Source organism: Chiloscyllium plagiosum, chromosome 5, assembly GCF_004010195.1.
Source record: "Chiloscyllium plagiosum isolate BGI_BamShark_2017 chromosome 5, ASM401019v2, whole genome shotgun sequence".
NCBI classification, from domain to species: Eukaryota; Metazoa; Chordata; class Chondrichthyes; order Orectolobiformes; family Hemiscylliidae; genus Chiloscyllium; species Chiloscyllium plagiosum.
The window spans coordinates 87,087,120-87,109,343 of NC_057714.1; the positions used below are offsets into that span (position 1 = coordinate 87,087,120).

The window sequence follows — 22,224 nt, forward strand, 5'->3', positions numbered from 1 at the left end:
AGAGAATCAACAGGAGGCCTAGATTGCCTTTTTATCCAAAGGGCCACCAAACCACAAGCCAATCTGACAATAGCGATTTGCAAAGCCACCATCAGGACTTCCCCTGGAGGCATCTGGCAAAGATTTTGCTGACCAGGCTAGTGGCTCTTTTGTACAACAGCAGGACTACTGAGAAGGTAGTCATTGCTCCTGGTAGTTTAGAGTCCAAGGCTTGAGGAGTAATGCGAAAGGACACAGGGTTGTCATTATATAGGAGGTTGGGCTGGGGGAGGGGAGCCCACCAAGTGGATCTGAGAGGAGAGGGATACAGGATGGTTGGCAGCAACAGCAGGAGGCTGGTTCTCAGCAGTCCCACCCCTTTCTAATATCAAGTCCCTCCCATCAGTCACTGAGTGCCTTTGACCAAAGAAGGCCCCATCTTCCAGAGTTGACAGATAGTTAATATCAGCAAAAGTAGAATGAGGCTCAAATGTGATCATTACTTTAGCCACTTAAGGACTTCAACTGGCATAGGTGGGGAGGTCGACCTTGGCCCTTCCCTCTCAGAGCTTAGTTCTGGTGGTGGCAGGAAGGAGTTGTGGATCAGATATGTCTCCTGCCCACTGCAGTCCTTCCTGCATCCAGGTTCAACACCAGACAGAGCAGAATATTCTACTTCACCTCCCACCCCACCGCTGACCATTGCAATTCAAAGAGGAGAAGTAAGGCACAAAGTATCAGTGAACAATTTAAGAGCATTGAAGAAAAGTTAGATCAATATATGTTTTAATGGATGCCAATAGAATTTGATTTTCTTTAATTGAGGCAAAAGTAAAGAGTTAAAAAAAAAACACTGCTGCCTCACAGCGCCAGAGACCCGGGTTCAATTCCCGCCTCAGGCGACTGACTGTGTGGAGTTTGCACATTCACCAATATACTGTAGGCCAAGCTTTCTTCTACCCGTGTCTGCGTGGGTTTTCTCCGGGTGCTCCAGTTTCCTCCCACAGTCCAAAAATGTGCAGGTTAGGTGAATTGGCCATGCTAAATTGCCCATAGTGTTAGATGCAGGGGTAAACGTAGGAGAATGGATCAGGGTGGGTGCGCTTCAGCGGGTCAGTGTGGACTTGTTGGGCCGAAGGGCCTGTTTCCACACTGTAAATAATCTAAAGTTAATTGATTAGACCACAGTTTACACCATTGTAGAACATGAAAAACACAGTGACTACATTATACAGATTTCACCAAGATACATCTTAGGGCAATAAGAAGAGTAATGGGACTTGTTTCACTGCAGGAGAGAAGTTGAGAGGAGGTTTAATGAAGGTTTTCAAAATTGTGAAGTGTTATTTGGGTGAACAGGGAAAAATTACTTTCTCTGACCAAGGAACCAATGACAAAGGGTTATTAATATATATTTTATTCTTTCCGGAGATGTTCAGGCATTGCTGTCAAGGCCAGAATTTGTTTTCCCAGAATTGCGCCTTGATCTGAATGGCTTACAAGACCATTGTAGTGTGCATTTAAGAGTCAACCACATTTCTCTGTGTCTGGAGTCATATGTAGGCCAGTCAAGGTCAGGGAACAGAAAGCTTGGCCTACAGTATATTGGTGAAGTAGTTGGGTTTTACAACAATCAATAGTATCACGATCACCATCGCTGGTGATTAGCTGTGTATTCCAGATTTATTGTGACCTGAGTCATTAGTCCATTGATCTTACCACTATGCCACCATCTTCCCCATAGGTTTGTCATTATTACTAGGAAAGAGATGAGTGGAATTTGTTTTACATAGAAGGTTGTTAGAATAAGGCTAATCTGCATGGAGAATGGTTAAGGAAAACACCAGTGGATTAAATAAATATTTGAAGCAAAGTAAAACATTAGACGATCATGATAGAATGAAGTATTGGGGTTAGACATGGATTGTTCCAGCAAATAATCTTGTCTAAACATAATGAGCTAAAAGCACTCTATTGGTGCTACAGTTTATACTGTAAACTTCTATGGTTCGATAGAATTTTAAAGGTGCGAAAAAATATAAAATATTGGAAGGGTTTTGTGGGGAGTGGTTTAAGATCAGCTAAATACCATCTAGATTGTCTCAACACCCGTCCTACACCTCCTGCTTACATTTTAAGCTGCATTCAGGCTATGTTACAAGTAAGTAGTGAGTTCAAATGCGTTGCTTTCACCTCTGGTATCTGGATTTGGATGCAACTTGATCAGATGGTGAAATATAGGAAAGACAGTCAACTCTCTGGAGTTATGTGGAAATTTTACTGTCTCAAGATTTATCCTGGCACTGTAGTTCTCTATCCAGGGTCACTGCCTTTGAATCTTTGAAAGTAATGATATTGCAGAGGTTAGAAATTGATGTCACAGCTTTGGTAGATACTCAAAAGACGAAGTGAGTTATCCAGCAAATAGCTGAATCATTCAGACAGGGAGAGGTTCACACTTGCCGTTGTAGACTCTGCTAGTAGCAGCTGCATTGTGAGTAAAGATTTGACTACTGGCCTCGGTTCCTTCAGTTCTGAAGTGGAGACAATGTGCCAGTTCCCTCATTCGTCCATTGTTGAAGAAACATCTGACATTCGCCTGTTATTGCTCCCAGACAAGTAGCTTCTTCTTGACTGTATTAGAAGGAGACTGATGTCAATGGAACTGTTGCAAACAGTCAACACATAAGGCAAGCAGAAGGTAACAAATAGCCAGAGGACAAGTCTAACCCCAATGCTTCATACTATCATGATCGTCTAATGTTTTATTTTGCTTCAGATATTGTCTTAGTTGTGTTACTGCCAGCAAGGCTTAAAAAATGTAAGTGAAGTATTTTCAGGCAACTGCAGACCTAGCCCCATGACTTTTCCTATTTGCTTGGAAAGGAGTGAATACCAAGCACTACCAGGGCATCAGTGCTTGCTGTTATAATTGGGAAATCAAGTAGTTTCTTTTTTCCTTGCTTCATCCAACTCGTTTTGTCAATGTAACAAAAAATGCAGTGTATTCTCTCAATGTCTGAAACTGGGTGAGTCAGTTTACCCAGTAACCCAACTGAGAACTGCCAAACTCATTTCCAAACACTTGTGGTGCAGGTTTCATTTTATTATATTTTCTTCCGCTAATTCCTTTTGTTTCTGAGCAACATTCAGTCACATGGCTGACTTACACAGGGGTTGACTCAATTAACAGTCTCCACATAAGTTTCATCGCAGCAGCTGCTCCTCGACTGGAATTTGAATGCAAGTGAAAAAAACAACAGCGGCTCAGCTGCTCAGTGCATCTTCCTAAATAGCTCTACATTTCACAGTCTACTCTGAATATTATAAGCTGCTCCAATCATCTATATCATCTATAATTAGGCAAGGCTGGGGAGGGCCAGACTGCAAAATGACATTTACTACAGAAGGATCGTTGAGTTTATAAATTTAGATTATAGTGTACAAATTGACTTGCTCCATACTCCCTACACACCAAACAAACACCAGCTATACAGCCAGCAATAGTTAAAACTCTGCAAATGGAAAAGGACATGGCATTGGCATGTTCCCAGAGGTACAATGCATTGAGGGTAATACATAGACTCATGTCTCAATCACACACCACACAAATTGGTCATCTTAGCAAAGCAAATGAGCCAGAGGTGTTTTAATCAAACTAGAGCAGGCAAAGTCACATAGACCCAGAAGTCCTGCTCTCTCATTAGAGACAGAGATGGCTGGTAGTCGTTTAAAGTGAAGGTCATAAATTCCAGGTTTACTTTAATTCTTCATCTGGGAGTCAGTGGTGTAGTGATGTTGTCAATGAACCTGTAAGTCAGAGGCCCAGGCACATGTTCTAGGCATATGGGTTGAAGCCCCACTGTGGTAGCTGATCAACCATAAATTCAAACAATGCCAAAACTGAAGGCAAGTCTCAGTAATGGTAACCACAAAACGATAATCAATTATTGTAAAAGCCCATCTTCTTCACTAATGTCTTTCAGGGAAGGAAATCTGTCACCTTTACCTGGTCTGGCTTACATGTGACTCTAGACCCAGAGCAATGTGGCTGACTCTTAACAATCCTTTGGCTTATTCAGCCATTTCAATCAGTTCAAGGGTGATTAGGGGTGGGCAACAAATGCTGACGACATCAGAGATACCTACATTCTGTGATAAAATAAATCTGAATGGTCTATTAGAACATGGAAGAAAGCGTGGGACTATAGGGAGAAGGAGGGAGAATAGCATTAAGTTAATTGCTCATTCAGAGAGCCAGCAGAGATATGATAGGCTGAATAGCTTCCTTCGGAGCTGTGACAATTCTGTGATGACCTTTCATCGTAGCGTTGTGTCCTGAAACATTATTCTGAAAAGTATATAAGCAACATAGGATGGAGTGGACCCACTTAAGCTGTTCCGTGACCACAGAACACGTTTTGCTCACTATTCCTTTGAAGAAAAGTGGCTCACTGCCCCATTCAGAGATCAGCAGCCTCATCATAGCCAACCCACCACCATTGCAGCATGAACAGAAGGAAAGTCCATCAATGGCCATATGCCCTCAGAGATAGACAATGTCTGGGTATGCAAGACCTGGTGAGTGGGAGGATTCACTCAGGCCAGTTGGCCCTGCTGCCAGAGGGGTGGCTATTGACATTGCAAGGCTCAGAGCCTTCCATAGGCCAAGGAGGATTCAACAAGGAGATCTGCAAACCATAACCCACTGGGAGACCACTATTTACTGGATTAACTCCATCACACCCCACAGTGGAGGAATCCCAGGGGCAAATGAAATGTCAGCAAAGGAAGGAATAGACCCTTACTTGGTTACTTATGTGGCTCAATTGAACTCTGGAAGGACTAGTTGTGAAAGTCATCTCTAACCCTAATCTGGGCCTGCTAACTTTCTCCAGGATCTTACTAATGTGACTCATCTCATATTCTGAAATAGACGATCAATGCCATCAGTACATTGATTTGCAACAATCACTGTTCCTCCCCTTAAGCAATGGGAAGACACCTTCCTGTACCATATTGTCAGACTCCTCACCTCCCAGGCCAACATAAACAGTGAGTAAAATTCAGTCCATTCACTCTGTTTCTGTATGCTGCCCAAATTGTTGAGGGCTTCAAGCATTTTCTGACAGATTGTTTTGCAGTGTTTCACAATATGACTAGGCACAGGAAGCTCTGAACTAAACCTGAAGTGAATGACCTATTAAGTGACCTTCAACAATATATGATTATCTTCCTCCATTATAGACATGATATCAGTACATGTTTTTCCACATACTTCGATATCAGAGCTGGTGATGATATTCCTAAAGGCTGTGAAGAGTTGACAGCTCATTTAAAAATAATCTACCATTCTGACACTGAAATATCTCAGATAAGAAGAGATGTGGAAAGTATCCAAAATATTTACACTTCATTGCCCTTTACCCCTCCCCCAATCTCTCCTGCCCGATTCCTGACCCAGAGATCCTCACTGCACAGGAATAACCCAGTGATATCGCAATCCATGTTAAAATGTGAAGGATAGCTGCTTGGCACATTACTGGAAGGTAAGGAATGCAACAGAGTCTATCTGCACCAACCTTAAGCCTGTTTCTTCAGGAGAGGAAGGAAGAGAATCCGGAACAGAACATTACTTCACCAATATTTAGATACAAGAAACCACATATGAATTTTTGTTTTGCAGGTTTGGCTGAAGATCATACAATTCGAAAATGTAGAAAAGATATTCCGAATCCGAACACTGAGATTCTACTTAACTGCATTCCATGGATTACAGTGTACCACCAAACTACCAGTCAGGTGAGGGGGCTGTAACTTCCCAAAAGCTTTTTGGATTGGGGATGTGGGAGGACATTGCATAGATATCTCATTAATGGAACAGGGATAACTATAAACAGGTCAATAGAAACATTCAGCTCACCATACCTTAAGATTCTAAGAGGAATGATTTGCATTCCACTCTGATGAACACTGGGAAGCCAAGAGCAAGTGTGGGGAAATGTTCTCTTTGCTTTATATGCAGCAAAGTCTTAACTGTTAAGCGTACATATAAGATACTTGTGTACAATACACATTCGTTGCTTACATACAGGAACTCCTTCGCCATCTTTCAACCAACTTCTGATTGAATCCTTCCAGCTTATCCAGTTCCATTTACAGGAATGTACCAAGTTATCAAATATGTCTTCAGCCACTTTCATGTTAAACTTTTAATTCTGATTCATGTAGCAATTGCATTGGCCACTGGACTACAGGAAACAGATTTAATAGCATAAACTATAAACGCAACAGACGTAAGAATAAGAGGTCAGCATGAAAGTAACCTTAGTTTTTCAAAATCACTGAATATTGCAAAGATATGTTTTGAATCAATGAGTAACTTCACATTGTTTTACAATGATTTGGAAAAAGACTAAAATTGCTAGCATTTCCGTTATCTCTTACCTACTATCTATTTCCTGCTTTCTCTGTTCCAACTTCTAATTTCCCTCAGCCCTAATAATGCTTACATTTATGTGTGTGTGTGTCGGTTTGCATGTGTGTGTCTGCGTGTGTATGTGTTTGTCTGCGTGTGTGTGTCTGTCCATTTGTCTACATGTGTCAGTATGTGTGCGTGTGTGTCTGTCTGCATGTGTGTATCTATATGTATGTTAGTCTGTCTGTGTGCATGTAGCTATCTGTGTGTCTGTGCATGTGTGTGTTTTAAACACAACACAAACACAGCCATTACATCCTCTGTGCTTCTCCACCACTTTTGGTGTGTTTGACATAATAATATGCCCAGATTTCACCATCGATACTTTCCTATTGTTATCCCACTCTCTAGAATGACCTTCAAATGCTTCCATTCCTAAACTTCTGGGCTGAGCCAGATTGCCTGTATCAATGTTTCATATAAACACAAAATGGCGAAAATACACAGCAATATTCCTGGTCAAGGACCTTTCTTCAAAACTGAAAGAAGATATAATTCTGTTGGACTTTGTGCAAGTGCAAAGGGGCCTTAGAGAAAGAAGAACTCAAGGAAATGTTTGGCAAAGAAGGTGGAGGATGGGCAAGATCAACTGGTAGAAAATTTGATGATACAAGTTATAAAGGGAATGGTGACAGCTGTGGCAGGGATAAAGATTTGCCCCCGGATGGTGTGGGTGGCAGAAAGATGAATAGGTATGTCTGAAAACAACAGTAAAATTAAGACCAGCACATGCAGCAGCAGAATGGGTGGGGTGGAAGGAGAGGAGAATTTATCATAATTACAGTTGTATATTCAGTGGCTGCTTCCAGAGAGAGAAAGAGACAGCGAGAGAGAGAGAGAGACTCTGGGATGCTACCCCTGACGAGATGCCAAATAAGCTTCAAAGGGAAAAATTGTACTAATCCTCCTAGGAGTATCTCAGACCTTGAGGTTAAAAAAGACAGCAGTCTGGAAACTGGCAGATTTGCATTCTTCCCTTTTCAAGAATACACAGGGACAGAGGTTGAAAGAGATCTCTAACCCTGGACGATGTGTGTCTCAGTAGCCTGACAGCCTAGCGTGTGGACTAGAGTGCTGTGAGGGCCAGAGCTCTGAAAAGAGCCATTTAAACACCCATTCATGGCAGGGAAAGCAAGAAAAAGTGTTTTCACTCAGTGGTGCCAGTCAGGAGCTATGTAAAGGAATCAGGACAAAAGAGTTTCAATCAACTTATTAAACAAAGAATGTCAAAATTAACTGTTCAACTATCAATGTCACTGTCAATCACTGTAATGATCATGTCACGCTTTGTGAACAATTCAGAGATTGATCCATATCTCTTTGTTTTAACTTACGTATGTTTGGACTCACCTTTTATTGCTAAACTGTGTGCTGAATGTTGCATTATTATTTCTTCTCATGTTTAGTAACTAAGAAACTCATTCTTTTCATTGATTCAAGAATGCCTAGTTCATTGATTCCTTTGAACCATAAGTTCATTTAAGTCTAGGAAAAACGTATCCCTAAGGAAGGGGTTCCTATTAAAATTAACCTTAAGGCGCTGACTGATGGGGGTGGTGAATAACCAAGGGTTAAATCACCTGGGAACTTAACAGTTTGAAATATTCTGTCAGGAACCATAGCAAATTGTGTAACTTCACCTGCGAGCAGGCTGTAGCGACCTCAAGCTTGCACTGAGCTTCACTGGAGCAGTGCAGCAGGCTGAGGATAGGGATGTCAGCCTGGAGAATTAAAACAATGGGCTGCTGGACCTTCACTGTTAAAACATGGGGGAGGCAGTGGCCTAGTGGTCATGCTATTGGACTAGTGATCCAGAACTTGGGTTACTGTTCTGCAGACATGAGTTTGAATTCCACCATGGCAGATGAAGAAATTTAAATTCAATTAAAAAAAATTCTGGAATAAAAAGCTATCCCAATGGCAACTCTGTGAAAACACTGTTAATTGTCATAAAAATCCATCTAATGTTGTAGGGGAGAAAATTTTCTGTCCTTATTCTGTCTGGTGTACATGTGGGTCCAGACTCTCAACAATGTAGTTGACTTTTAACTGTTCTCTGGGCATTAAACGCTGACTTAGTCCTGAATCCTATGAATGAATAAAAAAGCCATCGCATCCACACTTTTTAATTTCAATTTATAGGAGCCTGCACTGTGAGTGTAGTACTCAGTTGAAAGAGGTACATGTAAACCACTTAAAGCATGGTAGTGCTTTAAGCCTTGGATGATGAGAAGCGAGGGTGGGTGTTGTATTTATTGCGATTGCAGTGGGAAGGGGGTTGGAGCTGATTGAGCTGTATAGCAAACTGCTGGGGATGGTATGATTCCTTGAGAATTCTTACAGAGGAGACAAGAAAGATGTGTTTAATTTAAAAATGAAAAAGTCCACTGACCAGGGGAAGACTCCTTGTCAAAGAAGCAGTAAAAGATATATAGAACATAGAACATAACAGCGCAGTACAGGCCCTTTGGCCCTCCATGTTGTGCCGACCTGTCATACCAATCTGAAGCCCATTTAGCCTACACTATTCCATGTACGTCCATATGCTTGTCCAATGACAACTTAAATGTACTTAAAGTTGGCGAATCAACTACCGTTGCAGGCAAAGTATTCCATACCCTTACTACCCTCTGTGTATCAATGGGAAAAGACAGGGTAAGTAATGATAAGCTATTTCCACTGGTTGGGCACTCTACAGGTCTGAGAATGAGGGCCAGACCATTTAGGAGAGATGTTAGGGGAGCATTTGTACACGCAAAGGGGTGGGAGAACTTTGGAACTCTCTTCTACAGATGGCAGTGGATGCTGGATCAGTTAAATCTGAGATAAATCTTTTTTTAGGCAAAATGGCTAGGAGATGTGGGCCAAAGGCAGGCATATGGAGTTAGACCACAGATTAGCCATTGAATAGTGAAACAGACTCAAGGGGCTGAATAGTTGAAACTTTATTGCTGGAACAGCACAGCAGGTCAGGCAGCATCCAGGGAACAGGAGATTCGACGTTTCGTGCCCGAAACGTCGAATCTCCTGTTCCCTGGATGCTGCCTGACCTGCTGTGCTGTTCCAGCAATAAAGTTTCAACTTTGATCTCCAGCATCTGCAGACCTCACTTTCTCCTCAAGGGGCTGAATAGCCTACTTTTGTTCCTATCTTCCTAAGCAATAAAAAAAATTTATTTAGCAAATACAAATCTCCAGAGCCAAATGATCTCCCCCTCTTTTGTTGACTTAAAGGTGATTGGTCCGTCAATTCAGCTGAGATTTTCAAACCTTTTTCAATGTGTGGATAGGTGTTATCTGGTAACTAACATACTGCCCCCTGGCAAGGTAATTCACTCTTTGCCCACCCATCCCCATCATTAAAATGTGACAGGGGAGCGCATACAGGAGAGTACCTTGCCCTTTCAGGGGTCTCAGCATTGGTGTTTTGGGTCACCAGGAGTTGCCAGCCAATCAGAGGCCAGCAGCTTCTAGGAACTTGTATGGCATAATGGATGCCACCATTTGAGAGACATAGTTGTTCACAGGTTATCTGTATATATGTTGAACAGCACTAGGGCTAGCATTGGGGCTAGCACTGAAGCCTGTGGTAGTCTGTTAAGCAGTCTTCTCCATACTTTTCGCCCATGTCCAAGGTGGAGTGTAAATCATTTGATGCAAAGGAGTATTTCAATAATTGCCCCACACTGGGTTGGAAACACTCTGAGCAGCTTTAGGAGCTGTCCTGTGTGCCACATTGTATCATAGGCAGCTGCCAGGGCCAATAGCATTGTGCCTGTCTTCAGTTTCTTGAAGTCATTTTCAATGCAGGTGATGATTAATCACATTAACCCCATGCTGAGCCTCTTATGTTAATTAGCTTAATCAACGTTAAAGATGATGAGTATCACAAGATCCTCAAAGATCTTAAAGCAAACAAATAGTAGTGAGATCAGTCAATAACTGGCTACCAAAGTGAGACCATTGCTGCTTTTGCAAAAGCAATGCTTTTATCCCTTATGCCAGACTTTCAGGAGTAATTTTTTTTAGAATTGTCACCGTATCCCTACAGGATGGAAACAGGGCCTTCGGCCCAACAAGTCCATACCGATCCTCCGAAGAGTAACCCACCCAGACCCATTCCCCTGCATGTAGCCCCTGACTAATGCATCCAGCTTACACACCCCTGCACAATACGGATACTTTTGCTTGGCCAATCCACCTAACCTGCCCATCTTTGGATTGTGGGAGGAAGCTGGAGCACCTGGAGGAAACCAATGCAGACACGGGGAGAATGTGCAAACTCTACACAGACAGTCACCTGAGGCTGAAATCGAACCCGGGTCCCTGGCACGGTGAGGCAGCAGTGCTAACTACTGTGCCACCCCATTTTATGAGCTGATGATCCTTGAAAGAACTGAGTTAGCAAGGCATGAGCATGGGAGCCAAGTTGTTTGAGGGATTCAGATGTATGTTGTCATATTGCACTGCTTTGTCACATTTCAGACCTCTTAATGCTTCCTCTAGCTCTGTGATCTTGAAGGGATCAGAACTGCTGTGTCCTCCAGTTTTTGCAGTTTATTACAGATTGTCTGTTTTGTTTTCTTTTCCAATGCTGTCTTTGCTATATGGTGAAGATAACGAGTAACTCAATCTCTAAAAGTCAGTGATAAAACATTTTATCCCTCTGCAATCTGATTCCCTGAGAGCCAGCACCTTACAGCTGGCTACATCTTACTTACCTTTACTTAGGAACTGCAACCTTGCTTTGTGAATAAGGGACTCTAGTGTCCGCAGAATTGACCAAGAAGTCTGGGTTCAAATCCTAAATACCTCTAGAACAGGTTGACTGGATATTATATGGACAGTGAATAATGTTAATTTCTGGTGGACATGAAAAAAGCCTGATCTGGAAAATATATTCTCCCATCCATGGCCTGTGCATTTGTAGAGGTGGGGAGAGATCCCTTAACTTTTATCCCTTTTGCAGATCTCGTTCCCCCATGGAGGAAGCCAGAGAATCCAGCCAAAGACCACCAAGAGGGTTTATGTTCAACCCACCCCCTCAATCCCTGCAATAAATTTTCATTTGCACTGCGGTCTTCTGATTCAGGGAGTTGCCTTAAAAGTTTTTATTCAAAGTTTTCTAGAGGAGTACCAAGACACAGTTAAGTCTGGCAAGTCCCAAATCCATATCCAGTAGATATACCTAAACTGGCCATACAAAGACAACAGGAAGGCTTGCTCATGCGTTGCATCAAGACTTCTATAAAAAATGACCTATTTGTCTGTTGTAAAGTCTGTATAACTCTGTATAATTTAACACTGATAGTATCCAGGTGTTCATGGATGCCTCCAGCAAAACAGACTCAACATAAACATTCATCCCAGTGGAGCTGTATTGCAGGAAATAAAAACAGCTGGATCTTTATCTCACTGAGAACAAGATTCCAGTCAGTTATTTATTTTAAAAGATCCCAAGATAGATACAAATGAAAATAGACTTCCAGTTCATTGTGTTCATCTTATTCTGTATCATAGAAATTGCGGTGGTCCTTAATTAACATGTTCTGGTGTTTATTCAATACTAAAGTGGAGCATCTCACCTCATGCCCCTTCATTAGAATTGTTTGTTTTATCATTTCTTTTGTTTTATCATTTCTTACCCACAAAATTGTTGCAAGTCTGAATTGATAACGGTGCATGAAATGAAATAGTCAGCTGAATGCTGTAGAACACAGAGGCATTTCCACAACCAATAAGGTCAAAGAATTCAAAAACCTCTGTAATGGATTATAAAATGTAAATTTGAATGAGTAAACTTAATGTCAAAATAGATATACAAAGAAAACTAAAAAGAGGAAAAGGAAGATTGGATGCAGAAAGTAAAAAGAAAATATTTAAGATGTGATACTTTTAACATCTGCTTAAATAGTTCACAACCTTAATAAGTGAGGCTCTACATTTCCTACCTGGACAAAGAGATTGATTAGGAGACCATGGAAAATGATGATTTGGAGATGCCGCTGTTGGACTGGGCTGTACAAAGTTAAAAATCAGACAACACGAGGTTATAGTTCAACAGGTTTAATTGGAAACACACTAGCTTTCGGAGCGTCACTCCTTTATTAGGTGGTAGGCCTGATGAAGGAGCTGATGAAGGAGCGTCGCTCTGAAAGCTAGTGTGCTTCCAATTAAACCTGTTGGACTATAAACTGGTGTTGTGTGATTTTTAACATGGAAAATGATCACGTTGTTCAATAATTACTTTTACTGTTAATTACTAGATTTAATTTCTTGTAGTGAGCTTAATGAACAAATGCGAGGTCTTGCACTTTGGAAAAAAGAATACAGACATGGACTATTTTCTAAACAGTGAGAAAATTCATAAAGCCAAAGTACAAAGGAATCTGGGAGTGCTACTCCAGGATTCTCTTAACTTGCAGGTTGAGTCCATGATTAAAAAAGCAAATGTAATATTGTCATTTATCTCAAGAGGAATTTAAAAGCAGTGATGTGCTTCTAAAACTTTATAAAGCTCTAGTTAGGCCCCATTTAGAATACTGTGTCCAATTTTGGGCCCCACACCGCAGGAAGGACATATTTGCACTGGAGCGGTCCAGTGGTGATTCACACGGATGATCCCTGGAATGGTAGGCCTAACTTACGATGAACAGCTGAGGATCATGGGATGGTATTCATTAGAGTTTAGAAGGCTGAGAGGAGATCTAATACAAACTTACAAGATAATGCATGGCTTAGGAAGGGTGGAAGCTGGGAGGTTGTTTCCATTAGGCGGGGAGACTAGGACCGGTGGACACGGCCTTAGAATTAGAGGGAGTCAATTTAGAATGGAAATGAGGAGACATTTCTTCAGCCAGAGAGTGGTGGGCCTGTTGAATTCATTGTCTCAGAGCGCAGTGGAGGCCGGGACGTTATATGTTTTCAAGGCAGAGATTTATAAATTCTTGATCTCACAAAAAATTAAGGGCTACGAGGAGTTTGCAGGTAAGTGGAGTTGAAATGCCCATCAGCCATGATTAAATGGCGGAGTGGATTCAAAGGGCCAAATGGCCTTACTCCCACTCCTGTGTCTTATGGTCCAACATTAATGTGTAAATACAGCAACCAGGTAATGTGTGTTTCCCAAAAACAAAGTGTTTTAAATTTGCACAGGCTAAGCCATTAAATATTTTCGAGACCCGAGATAAATTTTTAACCAGTAAGGGAATCAAGGGTTATGGGGAAAAGGCAGAAAATTAAGGATTGTCAGGACAGCCATGATGTCATTGAATATTGGAGCAGACTCAATGGACCAATTGGCTTACTTCTATTCCTACCTTATTATTCCCATTTTAACAATGATACATTTGTTTGCTGCAAACAGATAAGAGAAAAAGGGTGAATAGGTTTCTCCATTATAATGATTACTGCTGAAAGTTTCAAGGCAAAACCACAGAAAGAAATGAGAACAGAACATGCTGGAGAAACTCAGTAGGTCTGGCAGCATCTGTCAATAGAAAGCAAGGTTAACGCTTTGAGTCTTGTATATGTGACTCTTCTTCAGATTTCTGAGGAAGACTCATGTTAAACTGGAAACACTAACTTAGTTCCTATTTCCAAAGATGCTGCCAGGCCTGCTGAGACTCAAACATATTCTGTTTTTATTTCAGATTTCCAGTAACCGCATGTTACTATAGATTAGATTAGATTCCCTACAGTGTGGAAACAGGCCCTTTGGTCCAACAAGTCCACACCGACCCTCCGAAGAGTGACCCACCCATTCCCATTTCCCTCTGACTAATGCACCTAACACTATGGGCAATTCACCTGACCTGCACATCTTTGGATTGTGGGAGGAAACCGGAGCACCCGGAGGAAACCCACGCAGACACGGGGAGAATGTGCAAGCTCCACATAGACAGTTGCCGAGGTTGGAATTGAACCTGGGACACTGGTGCTGTGAGGCAGCAGTGCTAACCACTGAGCACCGTGCCACGCATGTATTTTACTTTTACTGCGGAACAATTTTTTTTCTTCTTTGGGCAAACATTTAATGGGGGTGTAGATAAACACAAGAGGGAGAAGGGAAAAGAGGGATATTTTGGTCATTAAATAAAGGACGGAACGAAGGTCAACATAGTATCATTGGACTTTTTTTTATTCTTTTATAGGATGTGACTGTCAGTGATTAGGCCAACATTTTCTTTTCCTTCACAATTGACCTTGAGAAAGTGTTGGTGAAAAAAAATGTTTTAAAAGCTGTATAAGTATTAGTTCCACATTTGAAGATCTAGTATTCTAGTTACATGGTATTGGTGACATTAGATAATCAAAGATGGAAGAAAGAACAATGTTTCTTTAGTAACCTGAGGATGTCCCAAAGCACAGCCAATGTGGTAATTTTGAACTGTAGTCACGTAGTGATTGGAATAGGGGCCAGGTCAAACTCATTGACTATGAGCTACTCGATTTCTGAGCTGTTAACCTGGGCAATATCAGGGAGCCCCGGCTGACAGATATAAACAGGAGATTCTGAGAATCTCCTCATTCTCGGAACTGACTCTATGCTGCCTGGTCAGAGCTCTTGTAATCTGAACATGTAAATAAAAGGGTGACTTGGTCACGGGATACTGGCCTCTGTGCAGTTATTTCAAGTCACTACTGTAGTATTGGAGTCGTGATAGCCAATCTTCATATGGCAAATTCCCACAACAGCAGCAAAAGATTAATCAAATAATCCACTCCAGGATGTTGGTTGAGAGCTAAAGATTGGAACAAGGGGAGATCTTCCCTGTTCATGTTTAAATACTATTGTAAAATCTTTTTAATCCCCCTGATAGGACATGGTTTTGCAATAAAGCTGGCATTTCTGAGAAGATAGTATTCTTTTAACTCATGAAACAAGAGCAATACCACTGAAACTCAGCTGGCACCTTAACATAGTGGAATGTGAAGAATTAGGTCAGGTATGTATGCTTCCATCCATCAAGTGAAAGTAGACTTCGAGGAGATTTTTTTGTTGCTGTATCACACTTCAGCTACCCTACCTGACAGGGCTCCTGCCATAAATAATAAATAATTTATTGAGAAGCAGGATATCATTTGGCCTATCATATTAGTGCCAGCTGACCGAAGCAATCCAACCTAATCCCAGTTTTGAGTTCTTGGTTCATTGGTCTATATGTTTTGGCACTTCAAGTGCATATCCAAGTATTATAGAGTGTAAACACGGCTTCTGTTTTTCCTGGCATTGAGTTTCAGGCCTCACAAAAAGTTGCCATAGTCCCAGCGTCTCATTAGAGGGAAATGACTGGTGATGGTTTAACCCAAGAGTTACCACGATCAGGTGAGGGGAGAGGTGGAGAAGGAGAGTTCTTCATAGCAATCTCAGCTGCTGCAGAAATTGAGCCCATGGCTTCACTCTGTATTTTAAACCAGCCGTCCAGCCTACTGAGACCTACTGACCTCTGAGTGAAAAGCTTTTCTCCACACCTCCCTGCTAATCCTTCTATTAATTGCTTTAAATTGATGCTCCTTCCTGAATGGCCTCTCTGTTAACACAAGAATGGAAGAAATTAGAGCAGGAGCTGACCGTATTGCCTGTCATGCCCGCTCTGCCTTTCAATACAATCACGGTTGATCACGGCTTCAATTTCACCTTCCCATCCACTTCCCCTTGATTCTCTACAACAACCAAAATCTGTCTGTCTCAACCTTAAATAAATAGGATGGCGCATTCACAACACTTTGCAGTAAAGAATTCCAAAGACTCCCAGTTCTTTTAGTGCAGCAATTTAACCTCATATTAGTCAGAAATGATACCAATCTAATTAGGTAATTTCCAAATCTAATGCATCTTTGAAAATCATAGTGAGCATATCCACTAGCTCTGCAGCTAGTTCTTTTAGAACCCTAGACCATCAGGCCCTGAGAATGCGCCAGAGCTTAGCTCCTTAAATTTCTCCAGTGTTTTTCTCTGCTGATATTAATTACCTTAATTTCCTCACTTTTTTTAGCATATAGATTACCCTCTGTTTCTGGAATGAAAGTTGTGTATTCTGTGAAAATAGACACAAAACATTTGTTCAGTACTTCTGCCATTTCCTTATTTCAATGATAATTTTTTCTGTCTCTGCTGTCCCTTTTTAAATACTAATAAAAGCTCATATATTATGTTTTAATGTTGTTTCCTCTCATTATGAAGTTCTTCTTTAAATCCAAAACTATTCTTAACTCAATGTTGAGGCATTTCAGCACAGCACCATAGCTGATAATAAAAAGACATAACTTGCAGGTAACAATTTATCTCAAATTCCAATCTGTGATGAGAATGTAATCACAGTGAAATTTTATGAGTGTTGCCACCTTAGGCCAAGGCTTTGTGCAGAGCCTGGTTAGGAAGTTCAAATGGTAAATACTGGGACTCTTTATCCTGAGTCCTATTATTGACTTTTTCTTAAATATTTTAGTCAATTCTATTTTCATTGACATTTTAATACCAGAAAGTGTTCTTAAAATGAATATTACAATCAATTTACTCCATTTGAGAAGTAGAGAATCTCATGTGCTGAAATGTTCTGATTATATATTTCCATGATTTACTAATGAATCATTTGATAGGTGGACTAAAGACAAGATCTTGTAATTGGTTAAGCCCTGCATATACCTACGAATCGATAACTGAAACTTTATTATTAGTCTGTGTCAAGCCAGCTTGTTGTTATAATGTGGCCAACTGTGAAACTATGGTTGCACTGAGTATATGGAGGAAATACTCCTCCTAGTGTTAAGGCACAAGGCAATATGCCCGTCATTAATACCTTCCTGCTCTCTAATTGGCATATTGAATACAGGAATTGGGACTTCATGTTACAGCTGTACATGGCATTAGTGAGGCCATATTTGGAGTACTGTGTATAATTCTGCATGCCCTGCTATAGGAAGAATGTTATTAAACTGGAAAGGGTGCAAAAAATATTTACAAGGGTGTTACCAAGACTGGTGGGTTTGAATTAAAAGCAGAAGCTGGATAATTTGAGATTTTTTTCCCTGGAGTGCAGGAGGCTGAGGGGTGACCTTTTAAAGGTCTATAAAATCATGATGGGCATAGTTAAGTTGAATACCCAAGTTTTTGTTTTCGCCAGGCTAGGGGAGTCCAAAACTAGAGGGCATATGTTTATGGTGAGAGAGGAAAAATTTTAAAGGGACTTGAAAGGCAACTTTTTTCACGCAGAGAGTGGTGCGTACATGGAATGAGCTGCCAGAGGAAGTGGTGGAGGTGAGGTCAATTACAAAATTTAAAAGACATTTGGACAGGTACATGGATGTGGGATGAAGAGGAATATGGGACTGGCTCAGTTTAGGAAGTGGGACTGGTCAGCATGGATGAGTTGGGCTGAAAGGATCCATGCTGGCTGACTCTATGACTCTATGATTCTATGAATCTATGAATTTCAGACATTTTCCAATAAGTTTCCATCCAGGATGTTGGTAAGCAAAATTAGAGCACATTGAATTGGCAGTACTGGGTGGGATTGAGCATTGCTGAAAATCTGTTGCTGGAAAAGCGCAGCAGGTCAGGCAGCATCCAAGGAACAGGAGAATCGACATTTCGGGCATAAGCCCTTCTTCAGCAAGCAATTAGGAAGGCACATGACATGGCCTTTATTGCAAGACAATTTGAGTTCAGGAGTAAAAAGGTCTTTCTGCAATTGTATAGAGCCTTGGTCAGACTGCACCTGAGTATGATGTTCAGTATTGATTTCCTTACATAAAGAAGGCTGCACTTTCCTTTGAAAGAATGTTAACAAAGGTCAGCAGTGCCGGAAATACAGACAGACAATCGGCAAATTCACTACCAAGGATCTCCTAAACAGCGGGGAAACAGTAATCTGGGGGAAGCTGATTGAGGAAAGTTTGACCTGTCGATATAATGGGTGAAGAGCTGCTCACCTCATTTGAGGCTGTTTCTCTTCCGTGTGTGTTGCTGGTAGATTCACTAGTGTGGGGGAGAAACTGCCTGTGACTCAAATAGCAACAATAATGGAAATAAGGAAATAAAAATAAGGAATAAATTAAGGACAGTAGAGACGAGGAATGGGACACCTGCCAAGATTAAAGTGTCTTTTTTTTTGTCAATACTGGGAAGGCATCACATTTTGCCAAAGCTAGGAAGTGGGGTAGAGGGTGTGGATGGAGAGGTGCATTTTGCCAGGTCCACAATTTGCATCTGTTAGAAGTTCCGTCTGCCAGGCTTAAGGTAAGGGAAGCATTAGCAAGGATAATGGAGGCCTAATGGGAACTAATGGGGAAAAAAGGGGCTGCAAGCCCAGTAGAGGGGAGTAGGACACTGAAAAAGGGAGTTGTGGGGAAGGAGGAGAATGCAAGGGGATTGGAAGGGAGAAGAAGCTGAAAGAGCCTGCAAAAAGGGATACTTTTATGACTGGACCACTGTTACTAATAATGTTCAAGGAACCTTTGTAATTGATTCCTTGTTTTTCATGATTTAAGTATAACAATTGACAGTGTTCATCACAATAGCATCCACCACATTTTGTCCCCCCAATAGTACCTCCTGAATTAAGCTAGAGATTCTATACTAACTTGTAAGGAATTCATGACCATTGTGATTTCAAGTTTTCTTTGTTCCCAGTTAGCTTGTTATTCCTTTATTGACAGGTTTAAACCAGTTTTCTGTTGCCCCTTGCAGCTCTCTCCCCCATTTGCAGCCTTTTTTTTCAACCACCACCATCACTTGAGGCTTGTTTCTCCCTCTAAACCCCCTTGCATCCTCCTCCTCCCCTACAACTCCCATAAAACCATAAGATATAGGAGCAGAATTAAGCCATTCAGCTCATCGAGTCTGCTGTTCCATTCGATCATGGCTGATATGTGGGCTCTACCACAAGCTGTTCCAAAAATAATCTCGTAGACATTCCATGAATTCCTTTTCTTGAGATCCACTACCAATCTGCTTTTCCCAGTCCACCTGTATTTTGAAGCCCTCATGATTATTATAATAATGCCTTTCTTACATGCCTTTTCTATTTCCTGATTTATTTTCTGCCCTACATCCTGACTACTGCTAGAAGGCCAGTACATAACTCCCATCAGGTTTTTTTTTCCCTTTGCGGTTCCTCAACTCTAGCCATACAGATTCTACACCTTCTGACTCTATATCACCTCTTGCTATTGATTTCATTTCATTTCGCACTAACAGGCAACCTCTGTCCATCTGCCTGTCCTTTCAACAGGATGCGTGTTACTGAATATTTAGTTCCCTGCCCTGATTCCCTTACAACCACATTTCTGTGATACCCACAACATCATTTCCACCAATTGCAATCTGTGCTACAAGCTCATGTGGTACACTATGTGCATTTAAGTCCAACACCCTCAGTCCTACGTTGATTGCGCCCCTCTCATGGTTGTCCCCTCATCCGCTGAGCCTGAAGTTAGATTCCCAACTCTTTTCATACTCTCTGTCCTATCACTTGTTCTGGAAACATTAAGAACCTGTGCTGAGCCCTCCCCTCCTTTTATTTTTTCAATCATTTTCCATATAACTGAACCCACTTCCACTTCCTTCATTGGTCTCTGCCTCTCTAAATAACGAGATTATCAACAATTTTCTAACAATTTGCTGAGGTTAGGCTGATCAGCTTGTACTTACTCAGGCTACCCCATCTTCTCTTTTTAAGAATGGTACAATATTATGACTCTGTCAGTCCTCCAGCAGAGGGTCTGTGTCAGATGACGATGGCCAGAAAATTCTCTACTTCTTCTTTGATTTCATTAACTACCAAAGGATACATTTTATTCAGAACTTATGTGGTTTATCCATTTTCAAAACAGTTAAACAGCTTAATATTTTGTCCCACACTATTTTTAAATCAAATATGTCTCAATCCTGCTCTTGAGCTGTGGTGCTTACTACAGTTACAGCATCTGTAATGAAATAAAACAAAGCATGGAAGCTTCATGTTGGTGGGCAAGAAACAGGACAATCTCTTATTGGGATCATCATGGAGGTGGTCCCTTTAATTGCTGCACTATTATGGGCAGAAAGTAAGTTTTTGAAGCAGGAGGAAAGATCAAAGGCCTTTCAGCTTGAGAACATCAACAAATTGCAGAATGGCTAATTCCATGAGAGGACACTTTAACATGGAGGTGTCCAAGCACCAACTCCTTAGAAACTTTAAATGACTATCAGAAAAGGCAGCCAGCCGATCATGGAGTGTGGTGCATGCATGTGTGTGCACACATATGTGTCTGTGTGCATGTGCACACATGCATGTGTGTGCATGTGAACATGTGTCTGTGTGCATGTGCGCTTGTGTCTGTGTGTGTTCACACACGTGTGTGTGCATGCACGAGTGTGTTGTGTGTATGTGTGTGTGCCTGTGTGTGCACGCTTGCTTGTATGTGTGTGCTTGTCTGTGTGCAAGCATGCGTGTGTGCATTTGTGTATGTACATGTCTGTGAGTGCGCGTGCATATCTGCATTGTGTGCTTGTCCATGTGTGTGCAAACACACATCATGCATGACTGTGTGCATGCATGCCCATATGTATGTGTATGCATGTGCGTGTATGCAGGTGTGTACATTCACACGTGTCTCTGTGTGTGCCGGTGTGTGCATTAGGAGGTCGAGGAGGAGTGCAATTCAAAGCAATTTTTAAAAAATTCATTCACAGATAGTGGGTTCATGGAAGAATAGAAGTAAAAATGCTTGCCCCTGTTATAATCCTACAAATACGTGATGGAGCTGAGATGACTGACATTGCTGTGGGTCTGCAGTTTCCTTCCAGCACACTTCCTTTAGGGAAGGATTGCCGTCCTTACTTGATCTGGCCTACATATGAGTCCAGACTTTCAGCAAGTGGTTGACACTTAACTGACCTTTGGGCAGTTTGGGATGAGCAATAAATGCTGGCCTAACCAGAGATACCCACATCCCATGAATGAATAAAAAGCAGTTTCTAAGAATTGCAGCAAAATAACGCAGTGTTTTTCCAACAATCGACACTGGTTTCATAGCCATCATTAGACTCTTTTCTAAAATTTTATTGGATTCAAATTTCATAATCTGCCATGGCAGGATTCAAACTTGGGACCCCGGAGCATTACCTATATCTCTGCACTAGTAATGTAGTGGTAACATCACCAGACCAGTACATCCAATCTTGCAAAAAAAAAAGTCCCAGGGCTGAGATGACTGACTTCCAACAAGCATAACCATCTTCCTTTGTACCAACCAGTGGGATTTCCACCAATTCCCATTGACTCCAGTCTTAATAGGGCTCCTTAATGCCACAGTCAGTCAAATGTGGCTTTAATGACAAGAACAATTACATTCATCTCTTGTGTTTAAACTGAAGCTGTAATGAGGTCAGGTTCTGAATGGCATTGATGGGACTCAGACGGTGCATCAGTGGGAAGGTTATGCCAATGTAATTGTTGTTTGATAGGACTGTTGACACTGCTTCCATCACTTTTAGAGATCGCAATTTCCCTTCCCACGTGGTTGAAGATGCCCTTCAACACATCTCATCCACATCCCGCACCCCCGCCCTCACACCCCACCCCTCCAACTATAACAAGGACAGAACCCCCTGGTCCTCATTTTCCACCCTACCAACCTTTGCATTAACCATATCATCCGCCGACATTTCCCCCACCTCCAAACGGACCCCACCACCAGGGATATATTTCCCTCCCCACCCCTTTCCGCCTTCCACAAAGACCGTTCCCTCCGTGACTACCTGGTCAGGTCCACGCACCCCTA

At 41.6% G+C, this 22,224-nt stretch overlaps 1 protein-coding gene across 7 annotated transcripts in view; it reads left to right on the forward strand.

Moving 5' to 3' along the window:
* Positions 1-22,224, forward strand: part of jcada (junctional cadherin 5 associated a) — a 233,742-nt gene that overhangs the window by 128,784 nt on the left and 82,734 nt on the right. For 5 of the 7 annotated variants that reach the window (XM_043690569.1, XM_043690567.1, XM_043690574.1 and 2 more), the window contains one exon: positions 5,666-5,781. The gene's annotated coding sequence lies outside the window, so the exon portion shown is untranslated. Of the gene's footprint in view, positions 1-5,480; positions 5,529-5,665; positions 5,782-15,325; positions 15,405-22,224 lie in introns of those variants that run through there. The other 2 variants (XM_043690571.1, XM_043690573.1) reach the window with 2 other exon arrangements.